Raw genomic sequence first — 17827 nt, forward strand, 5'->3', positions numbered from 1 at the left:
AATTACGTACTGAATACGGCAGATCTTTCAACTTGGGCAGAGAGGATGTTACACTTTGTTTTGTAATTGGCTAGATTAACTATAACGGGCCGGTTCTTTGATTCTCTATCTATAGGCGCGCTCAATTTCAGAGCTATAGATATTTAAACCATGCACCTCAGAGCAAAACGTGATAACATTTGACTCCGTATCCGTCCAAGTTTCGCCCTTTACATCCTTGATACCAAGAAAGAGCAGGTTTGTGCGACGAAGACGATTTTCAGAGTCGTAACATTTCCTAGTAAGTGTCTTGATATCTAAAGATGAATTCTCGATGGTAGGGTTAGTGGCCGATCTAGAGCTGTTTTCCTAGGATTGGTAAGTATCCACATTCTTTTCAAGCGCATCAACGCGATTTGAAAGACTACAAACCATGTTTTCCATGCTTTTCTGAGCGTCTCGTATTACCGAAACTTCAGACAGTATATTGTTCTGGGTGAGCTCGATGCGTGCAGTTGCTGATGCAATAGATTCAAGCGACGCGGGTGAGTCAGGGTTCGGACCTGGGTTTAGCTTAATGTCCCCGGACAGCCCAAGCAGTAACAATGTGAGATAGGCATTAACGCAGTATGCAAAACATGACTTAAAAATCAATCTACGACAAGGATCAAGAGTGTCAAGGGAGCACGACACCGCAAAAAAGAATGGATCGCTCAAACGAATGCAAGGTTGAGGTAACTAACCTGCAGTAGAAAGGGCGTATTCATGACCAAGTTCTAGGCGGTGGCGTGCCCCAACTGGCACAAGAACGGCCGCGCTTTATGAAGACTACGCAGATATCCAGCGCTAGATGAAGGAAGGTACGAAGGCAGGAATCGGCGGTGGCAACGCTTTCTCGTCATCTGTCATGAGCGGCTCGAGAAGGTGGTAGGCCGGCCCATCGAAATTCAGTCAGGGGTGGACTGGCGTGGTAGTAGCCAGAAAGCACTGGGGTGATGGCCGAAAACAGGATAGCCTGCAGTAGAAAGGGCGTATTCATGACCGCATTCATGGCGGTGGCGGGCGCCGTGATAGCAGCAGAACAGTTGACCCGCCACTACAATGACAGCAATGGGAAAAGAAGGGAAAGAAGGAGAGGCCAACTATAAAGGCAGCAAGCTCCGCGATTGAAATGCCATCATCGCAGCAAACTAGCCCAACGAGTGTTACAAAAGCGCAGCGAAAGAGGTCTATTTATCCACCCCTACCAATGGACGACACTAAGATTATCTACCGACCGCAAGCAGGGCTTCCACTCTCCAAGTGAACTCAACTTACAACCACACACGCCATTTAAAAAGCTAGCGGACTCACCCAGCGTGACTTCTTTGACAACATACGTGTCTAAGTCCAGGTTCACGACAGCATCATCATCGCCAGTACTACCAACAAGACCATGGCATATGAAGTGCTCAACAAGATCGCACAATTCTAACTGGGCGAGAAAAAATACAAGGTCAAGGCAAATAGTAAAACACCAGAAGGAATCAGCAAAAGCGTTATGCACAATATCCCACTAAACACTACCAGCGCTGAAATCCTAGCGGGCCTCCGCGTACCAGCAAGATACAACGTCCTTGCGGCGCGCATGCTGGGACAGTCCTCGACCGCCCTCATCTGTTTTGAAGAACCGCATGTGCTGTTTATTGTTATCTTTCAAAGTAATGACTTCAGGTGCTACCCTTACAGAAAGTCAATTTAATACTGTAAATCGTGCGGCAACCTGTCGCACCGGCAGGATATCTGCCCAGACCCGCAGCCAAATTTCTGTATCCGCTGTGGCGAAGCCAATCAACCCCCGGATCATAACTGCCAACCTAAATGCAAGCTATGCCAACTCCAACATGAAACCGCCGGCCGAGCCTGCAAGAAAAAACTCAAACCCAATCCCCCCTCTCCACATCAGGCAGCAATGGGAGGCCAAGGGCTACGAACAGGGACGCCGATGGAACGCGGACTACGACTGTGATTTTCCCGTTCTCTCGACCACAACAACGAGCAACGCTAACCCTACGATGGCAAGCAAACCTTCCAACGCAAGATCAAGAAGCACCTCAAGGTCACAGAAAGATAGCCGGTCTGATTCCTGCTCACGCTCCCAAACCTAAAAGCAGGTCTGCTAAGCAGACATTAACTGGTGGACAGTCCGTACTTGAAGAGAACAAGATCACCGACGAGATACAAGCCAAATTACAGCAACAACAAGCACTCATCGATAAGCGTCTTTACAAATGCAAAGAACAAGAGGTCATTATAAAGGGCTCCAGAGCAAAAGCACAAGCTGCCAACCCACTATCGCTAATAGGAGAACGCGTCAAGGAACTTATCAAAGAAGGGATCCAGAAAGCCCTCACACCTCTGGCACAAGACATTACGCCACAGGTAATGCAGCAGGTCATGCAGCACATGACCCAATTGTTAAGTCATGAAATGCAGAAAATCAACACAACCCTCCAAGACTTCCGCGTGCATGTTCACAAAAACTACATTACCCAGGCTGTCCTCGAACAGACTCTCGGTAAACAGGAGAAGGCCCGCAAGAAGGCTAAAACAGACGCAAACCAGGCGGGTGCCACCTTCGATTGTAAACGAGATGGCTCCCAACAATAGTGACGGAAGAACACCGTCACCAAAGTTGGAAATATGGCATTGGAACTGTTGATCTTTCCGACCTAAAAAGCAAAACCTTCTTCAACTAGCTGAGCAAGATAATCCGGACATAATAGCTCTACAGGAACCCCACACCAAGTCACCTGGTGTACGAGGATATGAAACATATACTCCTGATAGTACCAGTCGTACAGCCATTTTGGCACAGAAATCTCTCAATGCATAACAGCACCACGTGAGCAGCCTCATCGAGCACACCTTCGTTGAAGTAATCCCTAACAGGAAGAGTGAGCAAAGCCTGTTCGCCCTTAATCTGTACAGTACTCCCAGAGATCCCCAGGCAGGCTTCGATTCCCTCATGCGGGAAGTGCACCGGTTTATACAAGGGCACAAGCTTATTTTGGTAGGAGATTTCAACGCCCACCACACTGCTTGGGGATACATCAAAACCAACAAAAAGGGTATCCGGGTGCACTATACAATGCAGCATCACCAACTAACTCTGCGGAATGACCCCCACACGCCCACCAGAATTGGCAACAGTGTTTGCAGAGACACAAATCCTGATTTGACGTTCACCAGGGGCATCTCGTAAGTTGCATGGAACAGGCTCGAAGGGACTCGTAGCAGTGACCACATAATACAAATTGAAATCACCCATAAGAAGACACCGCTTCGCATCGGCAACGCTAGCCTTACGAACTGGGATGCTTTCAGGAAAGACACCGTACCCCCATCCACAGTTGACCTCGAAGCCTTGGACCAACTCCTTAGTAGAAAAGGTCGAACGTCACACGAAACATATCCAACTCACGACAAAAACATCGGCTGTGGATTCTCATCTACTACATCTTTGGGAAGCCCGGCGAGGACTCCTTAGAAGATGGAGAAAGCAGACAAGAAGCAGAACCCTAAAAAAGCGGATTGCCAAAATCACCAAACAGGCCACAGAGTATGCCGAAGACCTCGGAAGACAAAACTGGAACCAGTTTTGCAATCGACTACAAGGAACTCTGAGTACGCGTATTACTTGGAACATTCTGAAATCTCTCATCGGCACCACAGAGTTTAAATCTACATCTCAGTAAAACTTGGCTATAATACATTCCCATGATGGAACGGAGCACGAAATCCGGAATGAGATTAAGAAGCAATTCACCAATGGAAGTTTGTTAAGCCGGCTCATACTAGCGGGAAACTTCCCGCAGCGGCGTAACATTCACGGCGCCGCTGCGTGCAGCTCCTCGGAAGAACGCTCACACAACGCCCGTTTTCCCGCTGCGTTTGTCGTGGAATGTAGAGGAGGCGAAGGCGAGCGGGGCGAGAACGGGTAGTCAAGTGACAAGAGAGAAGGGAAAGCGCGCGCTTTTCTCGTGCTAAGTGAGCGGGCTACTCAAGTGACATATGAGATGCTCCCGTCGCTCGCGCAGCCGACGCCGGGAGTCTTGAACTTGGAATGACGTCACGGTCTGCGGTTCGCTCTCATTGGCTGCTCCGTTCTACGGGACGGGAACGATAGCTCCCGACCCCATCGCTCCGCGGAATGTCAAACAAGTCAGTCTGCGGCAAAAAAAAAACGGCTTCTGCGGGAAGCGGTGCGCGAAAATGTCGAGCGTTGCTCGTTTTCCCGCTAGCGTGAGCGTGCCTTTACGTCCACACCACAGCATACATCCTACGTACCAAGGGAGCCGGAATGAGGACCTAGATCGGCCATTTACGATCACGGAATTACTGGTGTCCCTGGCGAAGTTCACCCGCAATACCACCCCTGGCAAGGACCGAATAACCAACAAAATCTTACACAACCTTAACCAGGAAGCAAGGAAGCATCTCCTTGAGCAAATCAACAACAGCAACAGCTGGGAGACGGGGGGCACACCAGAAGCTTGGCAACATGCTGAGGTGATCATTATTCCCAAGCCCAACAAATCACCAGGACTTGGGAGCCTACGACCTCTATCCCTCACTTTATGCGCAGGAAAGCTCTACGAGCACATGGTCCTGAGCGGCCTCACAAACCATTTGGAAGGTCAAGGGCACATCACCAACAGGCTCTATGGATTCAGACAACACCTATCCGCAAATGATATCCTACTCCAACTCAAAGAGGATATTATTTACCATCTTGACAAATACAGTAAGAGTATCATTCTTGCAACGGATATAAAGGGAGCGTTCGACAACGTTTCACACGCCGCAATTCTTCGCAACCTACAGGACACCCATTGCAGAGAGCGAGCATATAACTATGTTCATGCATTCTTGACGAATCGTACGGCCACCATAAGCCTGGGTAATCTCCGAAGGGACAAATTCCTGGTAGCGGACAAAGGCAAACCGCAAGGCTCTGTTATATCGCTCCTCTTAGTGAATATCGCTATGATGAAACTCCCGAGGGATCTAGATAAAATCAACGGCGTACGGCATGGTTTATATGCGGATGATATAACAATATGGATTCGAGGCGGCTGCCAAGGACAGCATTAAGACGCCCTTCAGGAAGCCGTCGGCTGCACGAATAATTATCTAAGAAATTGCGGACTCACCTGCGCACCAGAGAAATCTGCACTCCTGGTTCTTAAAGCCAGAACTCGATTAAGACCACCAAAAGATGACATTCCTCATTTGAAAATCTTTCTTGACGGAACCCCTATCCCTCAAGCTGACTTTCTTCGCATTCATGTCCTAAACATCCCGAAAGATGGAACAGGGTCTGCAACACTCCCGAGACGTCAGGCTACTGCTACTCAAGTGGCGCACCTGGTCCGCCGCGTGGCCAGCAGAAGACAGGGTATGAAAGAACAAGATACCGTCCGCATCATCCAGGCTCTCATCATAAGCCGCATAACATACGGAACACCATAATTAGATCTAAAGAAAGCAGAAGTGGAAAAACTTACCACTCTCATCCATAAAGCCATCAAAATCACCGTCTGCATATCCGAACGTGAATCTACGCAACGCCTCCTCCACCTCGGCCTTCATAACACGTGGGAGGAGCTTGCCGAGACCAACAGAGTAAACCCAATTGGAACGCTTAAAACTAACAGAAACTGGACGTGCAACACTCAAGAAACTGGGATACAGAGAAGGCTCAGAACAAAAAAAAAATCCAAGCAGCGCATCCCGGACCAAATCTGCTCATACATCACCGTATCCCCCATCCCGCGAAATATGCATCCTACATACAACAAAGACCGGCGCCTGACAAGAGTTCGGGCCCTGAGCAAAGCGCACTGAACACATCCGGAAACGAGATGCGCTGATGCAGCAAAATGACCGGGAAGACAAGCCCACTCCAATAGCATCATGGATTCCACATTTACAGAAAAGACCTCTGCAACTATTCCAACAAATGACACTGACGCAGCCGAAGAGGCCGGAATTGCATTGGTGGTGTCGGTGAGCAAAGAACACGCCATCAGTCTCACTGATTCACAGTCTGCATGCAGAAACTACCAAAAGGGAAGAATTTCCAGGATAGCGCTTCAAATCCTCCGTCGCCCCACAACTCATCACCTCCCAGATACCTACATCATATGGACTCCGGGATACACTCACTTGGAAGGAAACGAGGCCGCCAACGCCTCAGCCTGAGGATATGCTAACCGGGTACCGCTTCCAGAGGGATTTCGGAGAACACAGGATGTACCGAAGAAATATACTGACATCCTCCTGCATTACAGACTTGACCGAAAAAATATTCCCCACAGTACAAGAAACTAATCAGAGAAGAAGCAGTCATCGTCCAAAAAATCCGAACCAACAGCCACGTCCACGGCACCTTACTACACAGAATCTCGCTCACCACCTACAGATATGAATGTGCATTTTGCAAAGTACCAAACACGCTACAACATATGGTGTGGGGATGCAAGGGACCAAGTGGTACTATAACCACCATGGCCATAACCGAAGGGCAATGTGAGACTCTGCTGTCAAGCCCCAGCCTGGAGGATCAGTGTAGTCTGGTCAGCCGGTCTCGGGAGATGGCTCGGGTCCACGGCTTCCTGGACTGAGGAGGCTGCCCACCTAGGGTTGAATATTTCACGCCTGCTCATAATAAATGTTTCTCTCTCTCTCTGACAGATTTGCTGTGTGAAATAAACTTCAGTTTAAAGTCGAACGCGATGCCGAGAAATGTAACTATTTTGGAGGCAGAGAAAATATGATCTCCCAGACAAATGTGTAGGCTCGTGATAATTTGCTTTTGATGAGAGCGGAATATCATTAAGGTGATTTTGCCGGGTTGAGTTGTAGCATGTTATTTTGGCACCATAAAACAATATTCTATAAGTTTATTAGATGTGTGGGAGTACTATCCTGAGTGAATATTGTCGTATCATCCGCGTAAAGTATACACTTAGTATTAGGCACCAAGGCAAGTCACTGATGTAAATGTGAAAAAAAAAGTGCGCCTAAAATGGAGCCTTGTGGCACTCCTAAATTTATAGTTACTGGGTCAGAGAGCGTTTTTTGTAGCTGGACAATTTGTTTACGGTTAGTACGATAACTTCATAAAACAGCCAAAGTAGGTCCACAGATGCTAAGAGCTTCTAATTTAGTGTACAGTAGTGTGTGGTTAATTGTTTCAAGTGCGTTCGTGAATTCTAAGAAAACAGCGCCGACAAAAAAGCCATTATCTATACATTGTTTAATTCTGTCTGTGATTTCGGTTAAAGCTAGCTCTGTGGACTGATTAGGGCGGAATCCAAATTGCTCTTCTGCTAACAGTTTGAATTTAAGGAGGTAGTTCATTATGCAATTAACGATTAGCTTTTATATTATTTAACCAAAGGAAGGTAATATAGTAATTGGGCGATAATTAGTTAGGCATTCTTTGTTGCCTTTTAAGAAGGTCGGTATCACCTTACCCTTTCTAGGTTCAGCGGGAAAAACACCAGTCCTAAATACTAGATTATGTGACTAACAATATATGACAGCTCAAGAGCAATGAAGAGCAACCAATTGGTTTAGCGCGTTTTCCCCCATAGCATCTGCAGATGTTCGCCAACTAGCCTGACAACTCTCGCTAAAAGCATAAAATGTTTATTTGTATTCATTTATAATTTTAATAATTAGGAAAATTTTAAACACTCACTTTACCATGAAGGTTACTCAGAGAAATAGGGTGCTGTTTATTTATTCCAGGTTCGAAATCAGAACGACGCCATGGCTGCTGTGTTTTGATGGAGGCGAAATACGCCTGCGTGCTGTGCGGTGTCAGCGCACGTTAAACCCCAGCTGGTATATATTAGTGTGGAGCGCTCTACTGTGTTGCTGCGCTTTTCAAACCACAAACTCACAATTTGTCATCATTTCAATAAAATCAGTTGCAGCCACGTACGCGTCGTTTCTTTATTGCCACATAGGGAACAGCGGTGCCTTCAACTGCGCCATGCATTACTGCAAACTATTCAATGCCTGACAGCTCTTCTTGCTACAGCTGTATAGGATTTTCTAGACAGCTAGGAATTTCCGGTAGCATTGCATCGTCCAGTTCCACCATGCTCGGTGCCTACTGTTTAAACCTCAGTGGTCATGCGTTTGTATCTGTAAAGAGTTGTGTCTCTGCATTATTGCAGGGGGGGGGGGGGGGAGAGGGTAATAATTCCGCAGCAAGCCTCGAAGGAGAACCGTCAAGGAAAAGGAGCCAGGACCGTGAAGGGCTGCACAGGTGCAACAGCTGATGTTGAACAAAAATTTCAGCACCTGTAAAAATTTAGGTTGTCGTCCTGGTCATGTACGCAGATTTCTTGTCTTCAGCGATCTGAAAAATAGCTCATGTGAGAATAGAATTATGCTGTATTATTATTGAAATGATTACGCCAGTAACTGCACACTATAAGATGTGAAGGCAACTAACGACGATATGCTGAAATTTTCAGATTATTCTTCGGTGTTTCAATCACTTCTGTATTCTGAGCTGGAAGATCACTAGGGTCTGTTCCTCAATGTGATGTGCCCGCAACCACTTGTTTGCCAGCCGCTGGGATCATGCGTAAATGAGGTACAGATGATTGTATTACGCGATAGCAGAAGAGCCGCCGTCAGCGTTGTAGTTTTAACTCAAACATTAACAAGCAGCATGCAAATAAACAGAACGTACGTCTGCAGACCCCAAAAATGAAGCTTGTTTACGCGTGTGATTTCGCATCACATATGCGACGCAACCGTACTTTGTGCAGTTTTGAAAGTGGTGCCATACAATTTAGCTTGCTAGCATTTGTCTTTTAGTCAAGTTGGAGGCCGCATTTCGATTGCGATTCAAACAGGCGAGTTCTGCTACTCCGAGTGTATGCCGTTAATTGCAAGTGTCAGTATCTACGGAAAAGTGATACAGATATTGCGCCTGCCTCTCTCGAAAAGCTCACTTTTACAAAATATACAAAAACAAATTCGCGAGATAAAAAAGCGGTGTTATAGGTGACATTACCTTTACTCTTAAAGCAAAGCTTCACCATCCCCCTAATTTAATTATTCGCTTAGTGTAGCGGAAAGAAAGGGCGAGCACTTGTAATCCTCCTAGCACGCCCCTTCATCCAGGTTGTGTAACGCTAGGAATGGTTTGGCCTGAGTGGTTTTCTTGTAGATAGAGGGGAGGGAAATTCTACTATACAAAGCGCAAAACAACGCAAAGTCAATGAGGGTTGAGTTGTCGACGAAGACAAGTTAGATCATTGGCTAGCAGAGTGAGGCTCTATCTCGACTCTTGTTAACTTTGTTCCTTGTGGTCCTTTTTGTGCGTTTAGTTAAACGCACGGTTTTTAACCGTCGCTAATATGTCCGAAGTGATCAGCGGTCTGTAAGTAAGCAGCAGCTCCCAATGACGACAGGGGCAGTCGGCTATTGTTGCGGGTGCGCAGTCAAAAAGATCTGATTGGTCATACAAATGTCCCCCAAGTTAGAGCATTTATTTAATGCATCAGTCTCGCTACTGTACACGAATAGCCAGCAAAAGAACTGAAAGGATAGCGGTTGCTAGGGTTCATCAAAATCCCAAGACCGAACAACCGCTCGCAATGTAAAATAAAAATTATCCTCTTTAAGCAATTTCCGACAGTATGTTTGTTCAGGTTTGCGAATATTTGTGTTGGGGCCTGTTGTTCAATTGCGCCATTTTTAATTGTTCATTTTTACTGCGTATCTGTGTAAATATTTTCAAGACGAATTTGCCTACTTTCGCTTGTAATGCTCATGATGATAAAAATGTGAACAAACTCACATAAAAAATGATAAGTAGGCTTTCAGGTTCCAAAAAAGGTTAAGGGTTTGTTCGCAAGTAAGGAAAGATGCGCGTTGTCGCAGAGATAATAGTTCGAGATAAGTCTGGAACGTCCCCTTGAATGAAATCCGGAGATGAAACCGTCGAATTTACGCAACTGAAGTTTTCAATTGAAAACTTTATATAGGTTATCAAGGTAGGATAATGGGAAGTAGGTGGGCTTCCTGCTAAGAACAAAAAGAAAAGCGCCTGAATGTGTCGTCTACTTCCTTTCTAAGTATCTTGCTAAGTGCTATTTTGTGTTATTGTCGTAAAGCACAAGGAATCAAGTCCTGTCGGCCACTTCTCTCAAAGTATTGCACGAGCGTCGACTGCCCGCCGCTGCTGGGTCGTAAGACGAAGGAGAAGAGAACGCAGGCGAGGGCAAAGGCATGCCCACAATTCCTTCTGCTTTAGTGAGCGTCGTCTGTTATAAGCTATTCATATCCGGCCCATAATATACTGCAAAGCATCGAAGCTCTGAAACTGCGAACGCTTATTTTTATTCGCTGCATGTAGTGATGTTGAGAATAGAAAGAGGAAACATTTTTCATAAAGAAGCTAGAGTGCATCCTCCGCCACCCCATAAAAAGTCAGCATCACTTCCTCCTTTGTCACAAATGACTAATTACAGGGGACCCTCGACGTTGGCGTATGAATTTTGTTGATAGAATCGCCCTCTAGACGCTACACACAAACACAGCTGATAATTGGCTTCGTGCACAAAGCATTACGCGTCTGCCACAGTCAAAAGCAAAAAAGCAGCGGCTAGAACTAGAAATATGAAAAGAAGTAAACTCGCTTATATCTCGTTCATAAATCGTGCACGCGAGGGTTGATAGGCGGCTCTTTCATATTTGCAGTCAGCCGAAATTTAAAAGCCTCGCGGAAGAGTCGACTGCCCAGCTCAGCGGTGCTATGTCTAAGCAAGGCTGAAATCAATAAAAGAAGCAATCATGAGTGCCAATCATGTTGCTGGAGCCAACTTCGTCTGACTGCCTATTCCACTTCGTGCTATGTAAAAGTTAAAATTTATATTTAGGCTTCTAACTTTTGCTGCTAGGGCTATCACAACCTTATAGACCAACACCGCTTTTGGAATCAAAAAGGCGCTCGCCGCTGCTACATCGACTGGGGATGAAACGTAGGCACAGCAACCATAGGGACATATGGAAAAAGAACTTTTTAGAGCAGCGTACTAAAGTCTCAGTGCGCCTTGTGAAGGCGCACTGTGAATTTATTACGCTCTTTTGATCGGGCTTTGATGAATAACAGCCATGGACAAAGTACGAAGCCTCATTTCAAAGGTATTCTAAAACACTGAAGCACATGGGGGTTCGAGTAGAAGCGCGACCCATACTTTAAAACACAGCAAGCAAAACTACCTGGAATACTTTTATCGTTCCACCCAATAGTCACATGGGCCCCGGTTCACATATACTTTCCAAGGAATTTGGAAAAAGAGTGCTACAAAGCATCAGGCATATCGAATCAAATCGGTTTGAAAGACACATTGACTCCTAACATTGACTGGTGCACCCTGAACTGATAGCGAGAAGAGACGTCAGGCTAGTAATGAGAAACCAGACGTTGGTGATGCCTCTTATTTGCATAAATAAATCATGTCCCACTGACGTACTGGTAGTAATGGTGGATGAGGCATTCAAAAAGGCTGAGAAGCAGTATAGGCGCAAAGTTATTCTTGGCAGAGGCACGGCGTAGTGATCTTTTAACGAAAGTGTTAACCCTGCGACTAAACTCTGCTCGGTGCGGCGATTGTAGGGCACACAGTGGTGGCGCCACAACAAGGACGGCAGCGTCTTTAAGCAGTCTTCTGCTTCCTCACCAGGGGCGTACCAAGAAGGGGGGGGGGGGGGGGGGGGGGAGTTCGGTGTCAGAACAGCCTCCGAAATTTTCTGAGCCCTGCCCTTTCCTCTTTCTTTTCGACTCTTTTTTCACTATATATTCTGTCATCAGCAGCGTATAACACCCCCCCCCCCCATTAAATATTTCTTTCTACGCCACTTTTCCTTACGCTATTTGTGACATGTTTATAGTCGAGGCCAAATACAATAAAATAGGAAATGAAATGTTCCTAAATATGGGCAAATTTCTTTTTCTCAGGCTATCAAAGGGAATTCCCAAACACCCGTTCCTATGGTGCCGAATTGCCTAAACGTCGCATTGAAGTAGTGGTTTACCGAGTTTTACCGAGAAAACAAGCACAAATAAGAAACATTAGAGAAGGGTGCTTGTATGAGTCTTCAAAAATTTAAAACTGCGTAATACTACGAACATAGCGAAGCCTACTGTAGTCCGTAGTGATTCAAATTCCTCCAATCATATGCGATTCCCGTACGAATTAGGCGTAATTATAGCCAAGGCTACTTGCCCTGCACACCATGTTAGGTCTCCCTAACTGCAACAGCACATTTCCCGGCACATGAAAACAGCGGTCCACAAAAATGCAAGATAACAATTGTAATATCTGCAGACGTAAAAGCCAGGATTTCAAAGCCAAGAAAGCAGAGCTTTCAGCAGAGGCCATGCAGGAAACATCTCAAGAAAATTTTCGATAGCTTTTACCTCTGCAATTGTGCGCTCTCTATCTGGAGTAATAAAAGTATTTATAAAAGCCGAAACATCTCGCATGAATGTCGAAGACATCTGCTGCGATACTGCTTCAATGCTGATATTTTATGCGTCAATTGCTTCAGGAAACATTATCGGAAAGAGCTCTTCTCCCAGTGCAATCTCCTTAATGCCCCGCTTCTATATTTTGAAAATGGCAGCTCCTTTTCCAGGACCGCATTTTTTAGTCCTCTCTACACATATGTCTTAAAACTTGAGACCAATGATGAAATGCACTTCATGAACTGCGTGGCATAAATTATATGCGAGTATGAAGCACCACGCTTTGAATAGTGCCCTATCCGGTGTGCATGATTTTCAGACACAGATTGAGCAACCTGCACTGATACTGCAGAACCCACACACACCGTACTGGTCCGGTCAATGCAAACATGTTCGGGGTTCTTGTACTAGGCGCCTGTGAGCAGAGAATAAAAGGCACACCTAATGTACCCTGTGCGTTTTTCAAACTGTAGTGAAATGTCGAGTGTGAATTCTGCCAGTGGTAAACCTTTGGGGCTTGCGTCTTTTAAAATATAATGTTTAATAAAGGACTGCAACATAGTGTGTTTCATTCTGCTGGCCTGATTGCTGAAGTTCTCCTCCATCAGGTGAACGCAAGACTTGACTAAGGTGTATAAACACAAGAAAGCGTAGCGTATCCTACGTTCTTTCAATGAGCGTCTTCCTTCGCGATAGCTGCTTTTGGCGGGGTAACTACATTAAACCTACTGGACCTGACATCAAATTATGGTAACATCAAAACACTACAATTTCTTGCCATCTCACTCTTTCAAGGACGTTTAAAAGTCGGGGAAGGTTATTAGGCAGAATTGTTGCACACGTTGTCAGAAGGCTTTCTAAAGCGAATAAATAACCTACTACATAAATTACAACTTTGAAGTTTCTCTTCGTCCAAACGACGCTCAAGATCGCGTCCATTGTCGTGACGCTGGGACTAAGTCGACCCGGCCTTCACTTGGTAGCGTGCAGAGACTCGGGGTTGATGAAGGATTGAATCTTCGAAGTTGGTAAAATATATACAAGCAGGTTTAATGGCACTTTGAGCAAACTTATTTACATGAAAAAAAGGGTATATCAGCAAAATGGCAAGCGTTAAGAGTTCATAGCGAGAAGCGTCTGGATGAGCCGTTTACCCAGGGCTCAGAGCGTCATTTCGAGCTCTGCAACGTCCTTAAAACCCCCTATGTCCAGCCCCTCTCTGAAGATGCTGACCAACCAGTTCCAGGGCACGCCCCTCAGATATCGGCATCCAATCGAACACATCATTGCACTGATGGTCTGATGCACTGACTGGTCCGGTATTGTTTCGTCGGACGTGGTCACTTGTTGGCGGGTAGAGCTTGGGAACGGCGAGGAGGTAAATTTCGATTCTTCTGCAAAGACTCGCTATGTTGGTTCCAGCAAGTGGATATCCTTCTCAGAAACCCATGTGTACGTGCGCGCCACGAATACTCCTCCCAGCGTTGTCCCTTTCCGGCAATTTTCTGCATTCCCTCTGCACTCTTTTCTGCAATCCCGGGAAATCTTCTAATATCCGTAATCATCATGCTCCTTTCTTCTGTACGTCAGCGGACGTGTCACTCCGATCGTCTCCTTTGGACAATAGGCATTCCTCACTTGACAATAGCGCCTCTCGACGGGACAGGTGAACAGTTTAACAAAAGCACTTCCGGCTATTTCTCACAGGGCGACGTTTCTTTGTATTTTTCTTGACGTTCCCTTGACAGTGCCAACTTTGCAGTTGCAGGGTCACGACAAAGCAAAGCATGCTCACACAAAAAGATTCATGAGAACAGGCTCACTTAGAGCCCTTGCACCAACAGCACATATCAATACCATGCCCACAGGCGCACAATAGTGCACGCAAGCGCGGTCCATGCACGGTCACAACACCATCTTCACCAACAAGGTATTTTCCAGTACAGTAAGGTGTAGCGTTCTATGTCAGAGCAGGTTAAAAACATGACTACGGCGTCCGTGATAGTGTGAGTCACTTTGCACTCTTAAAGCTCGTAAACTAAAACAGGGAAAAGTACAGGCGGCCACGCAAAAAACAATGTAAACGCTTGTAGGCCTCGCCTTCAAAAACGGGTCCGCGAGCCATGGTCTCGCCCGACGAGTGACAAATCCAGTCTCATAAAAACACCGGTTTATTCCGGATAAACAAAAAAAAAGCAAACCAAAGAAACATAAGACGTTACTGCGCTGAGAACAGGCTGTTCATGCGCGCGACAATAGAACACCAACGGAAAGCGGGAAGAATGTCAGTGCCTTACCGCGGCGAAACAAAACACTGCGGAGCGAATAAAACGAGCAATGGGGACAAAGCGCTAACGGCGACACAACGATTGCTCCTTGCGGGACAGCACCTCACAGGAATACGCCTACGCTGTTCCTGCAGGCACTACTTCCATCTTCTTGTCGGCGATCTTCATTCAGTCACCCGTGCACACCCTGCTGGCCCATGCCGCTCGCCGGTTGCCCCGCGCCTGCCTCTCCGCCGGGGCAAAAAAGCCCCGCGCCTCGCTTCCGACTCGCTTATCTACCCTCGTCTGTCGCCGCTAACATCACGCCCCCCAAGATTATCTGCTTGCTTATGCGCACTCGCGCTGCCCGTGCAAACACAATACAAATAGAAAGGCGCGCGCGCGGTTTAAAAACACCTAAAGGGGCTGCGGAGCCCCACACTCCCCCCCTCTCAAGACGCGACACCTCCCGAGATGTCAATGAACGAAATAAAGAAGGGCGCTCGGAGGAGTACAAAAACAATGCTGGTTCTGACGAGCTGCCCGCTTGAAGGAAACCGCTGGATTGGTGGCATTCATCAGACGATGGTCCAGGTGGTTCACATCTGGTAGACGCGAGTGCCGTTACGTACTTTCTGGCCGCTCGTAGTACTTTCACAGGTCGGCGACGTTGACTGGTCTGGTCTCCCGGCCACCCTGCACATGACGAAGCATGTAAGCGAGCCGCGAAAGACGCTTTATTACTACAAAAGGACCAGTCCACCGAGGAGCGAGAGAGGCGGCAAATCCTTTTGTGGCATCAATTAGCGGGTGCGAGCAGCGGAGTACTTTATCCCCAACGTCGAACTGCAAAGGACGCCTGCCCTTGTTGTACTGGCCGCAGTCGCTCCAGGCGGGTGAGGTCCAAGTTCTCCCCGGCCTCCTTTAGAGTTCCAGCGAGACTACTGGATAGATCCTGGGTGAGCCTGGAATAACTGGGAGCCTGTAAATCAGAATCATGGGTAAGGGCATGTTCAATGGGAAATCGAAGCACACGGCCACGAAGAATAGCTGCCGGCGTAAAACCAGTCGACCGGTTTACTGTGGTTCTTGTGGCGAAAGCCATCTCCTGCACTCGCAAATCCCAGTCTTGGTGACGTTCCGTGAAAGTCACGGGCATGTTTTTCAGGTGTCTGTTGACCCGTTCTGTGATGTTAGCCTGAGGATGGTAGGGCGTAGTCTTTTTGTGCTGCACGACAAGAGCTTTGCAGGTGTCAGCAAATATCCTGGCCGTGAAATACGTCGCGTTATCAGTGATTAGCTGCGCCGGGAAGCCGAACCGAGTGGATGCGTCTAGGAGTTTATCCCAGACTACCTTTGAGTCCAGTTTACGCAGCGGGTATAATTCATTTTTCTAAGAAAAATGATCAGTGATCGCTAGCAAGTAGCGATTTTCTTTCACAGATCTAGGATAAGGGCCCATTACGTCGCAGGCAACAATTTCCCACGGGTAACAGCTCTCCACAAGTTGCAAGAAGCCCGGCGGTTTACCTCCCCTTGCCTTCGCTGTCTGGCATGTAATACAAGTACGGACGTATGCCACGACATCCTTTCCCATGCGGGGCCAAGTCACGATGCGAGCCAACTTTTCATATGTTTTCTTGCCATCGCTGTGGCTTGCAAGGCGTGTGTCGTGAAAATACTCCAAAAAGAGCTTGCGGAGGCTCTTTGGTACAACACGAAATGGGGACTCACCACAATCTGTGTCGGCAGCGGGTATATATCTCAGGAGATGTCCATCCTCTGCTTCAAGGTAGCAGTCATAACTGCCGGTAGGCGCTGTGCTTCCTGAAGGGTTGGCGCTGTCCAGGCCCTTTCGTATTTGGATGCACTGAGGATCGCTTAGCTGAGCTTCGAGCAGCTGTTAACGGGAAACCAGCGTTCCCTAGGCATTAGCGGCTTCTGTGATCACCAGGACTTGCCGCGCTTGCTCGCCATCTGCAGGTAATGGAGCTTGGGACAAAGCGGCGGCTGCCTTGTTGAAGGTGCCTTTCTTGTAATTATATTTCTGTAATTATATTTTTGAAGAGCGAGCGCCCAGCGGGCTAGACGGCCGGCTGGGTTTTGCAGCTTTGACAACCAAGACAGGGCCTGATGATCGGTCTGAATTGTAAACTCAGCCCCATCCAAATACATGTCAAACTTTTTTAGCGCAAATACAATTGCCAAGCACTGTTTCTCTGTTACCGTGTAGTTTCGTTCCGGCGATGAGAGAGTGCGAATTGCAAATGCCAAGAGGCAAAGCTTCCCTTCGTGATCCTGAAGCAAAACAGCACCTATTCCATACTCACTCGCATCAGTCTGCACTGTAAAGGGCCGGCTTAGGTCCGGGAGCCGCAGACGAGCAGTATCGGCGATAGCTATTGACAGCGCCCGAAACGATTCCTGCTCCGTGTCTGTCCAGGACCAACGGGCGCCTTTCCGGAGAAGCTGATGAAGGGGTCTTGCCAGGTCCGCACAGTTTGGAATAAAGTGGCGGTAGAAACCAACCATGACCAAGAATCACTGCAGGCTCTTGACGTTTGTTGGTGATGGCAGCTGCAATATGGCCTGCAGTTTCTCCTCGTCAGGCCGGACTGTGCCCTGTTCAACAATGAAACCAAGTAGGTTGATTCTGCGTGAAAACAACTGCACTTTGCGGGGGTTAATGGTGATGCCTGCGGCCTGCATCCGTTGCAAAACAGTGGTTAAATGGACCAGATCTTCATCTAGGCTTTCTGAAAACAGCACGACATCATCCGTGTATGCCATTTTATATTTGAATTTCGCGTCTCCTAGCACTATATCCATCACGCGCTGAAAGGTAGCAGGCGAATTGCATAAGCCGAAAGGCAGTCGAACAAACACGAATAATCCCCGATGGCAAGTGAATGCAGTTTTTTCGATGTCACTCTGGTCAATCGGTATCTGCAGAAGACCCCTACTACAGTCCAGAGTAGTGAAGAATTTTGCTGATCCAAGCGTATACATAAAAGAGTCAACTGACGGAAAAGGG

The sequence above is a fragment of the Amblyomma maculatum genome, chromosome 7, assembly GCF_055883805.1.
Source record: "Amblyomma maculatum isolate TAMU_Amacu chromosome 7, ASM5588380v1, whole genome shotgun sequence".
Lineage (NCBI taxonomy): Eukaryota > Metazoa > Arthropoda > Arachnida > Ixodida > Ixodidae > Amblyomma > Amblyomma maculatum.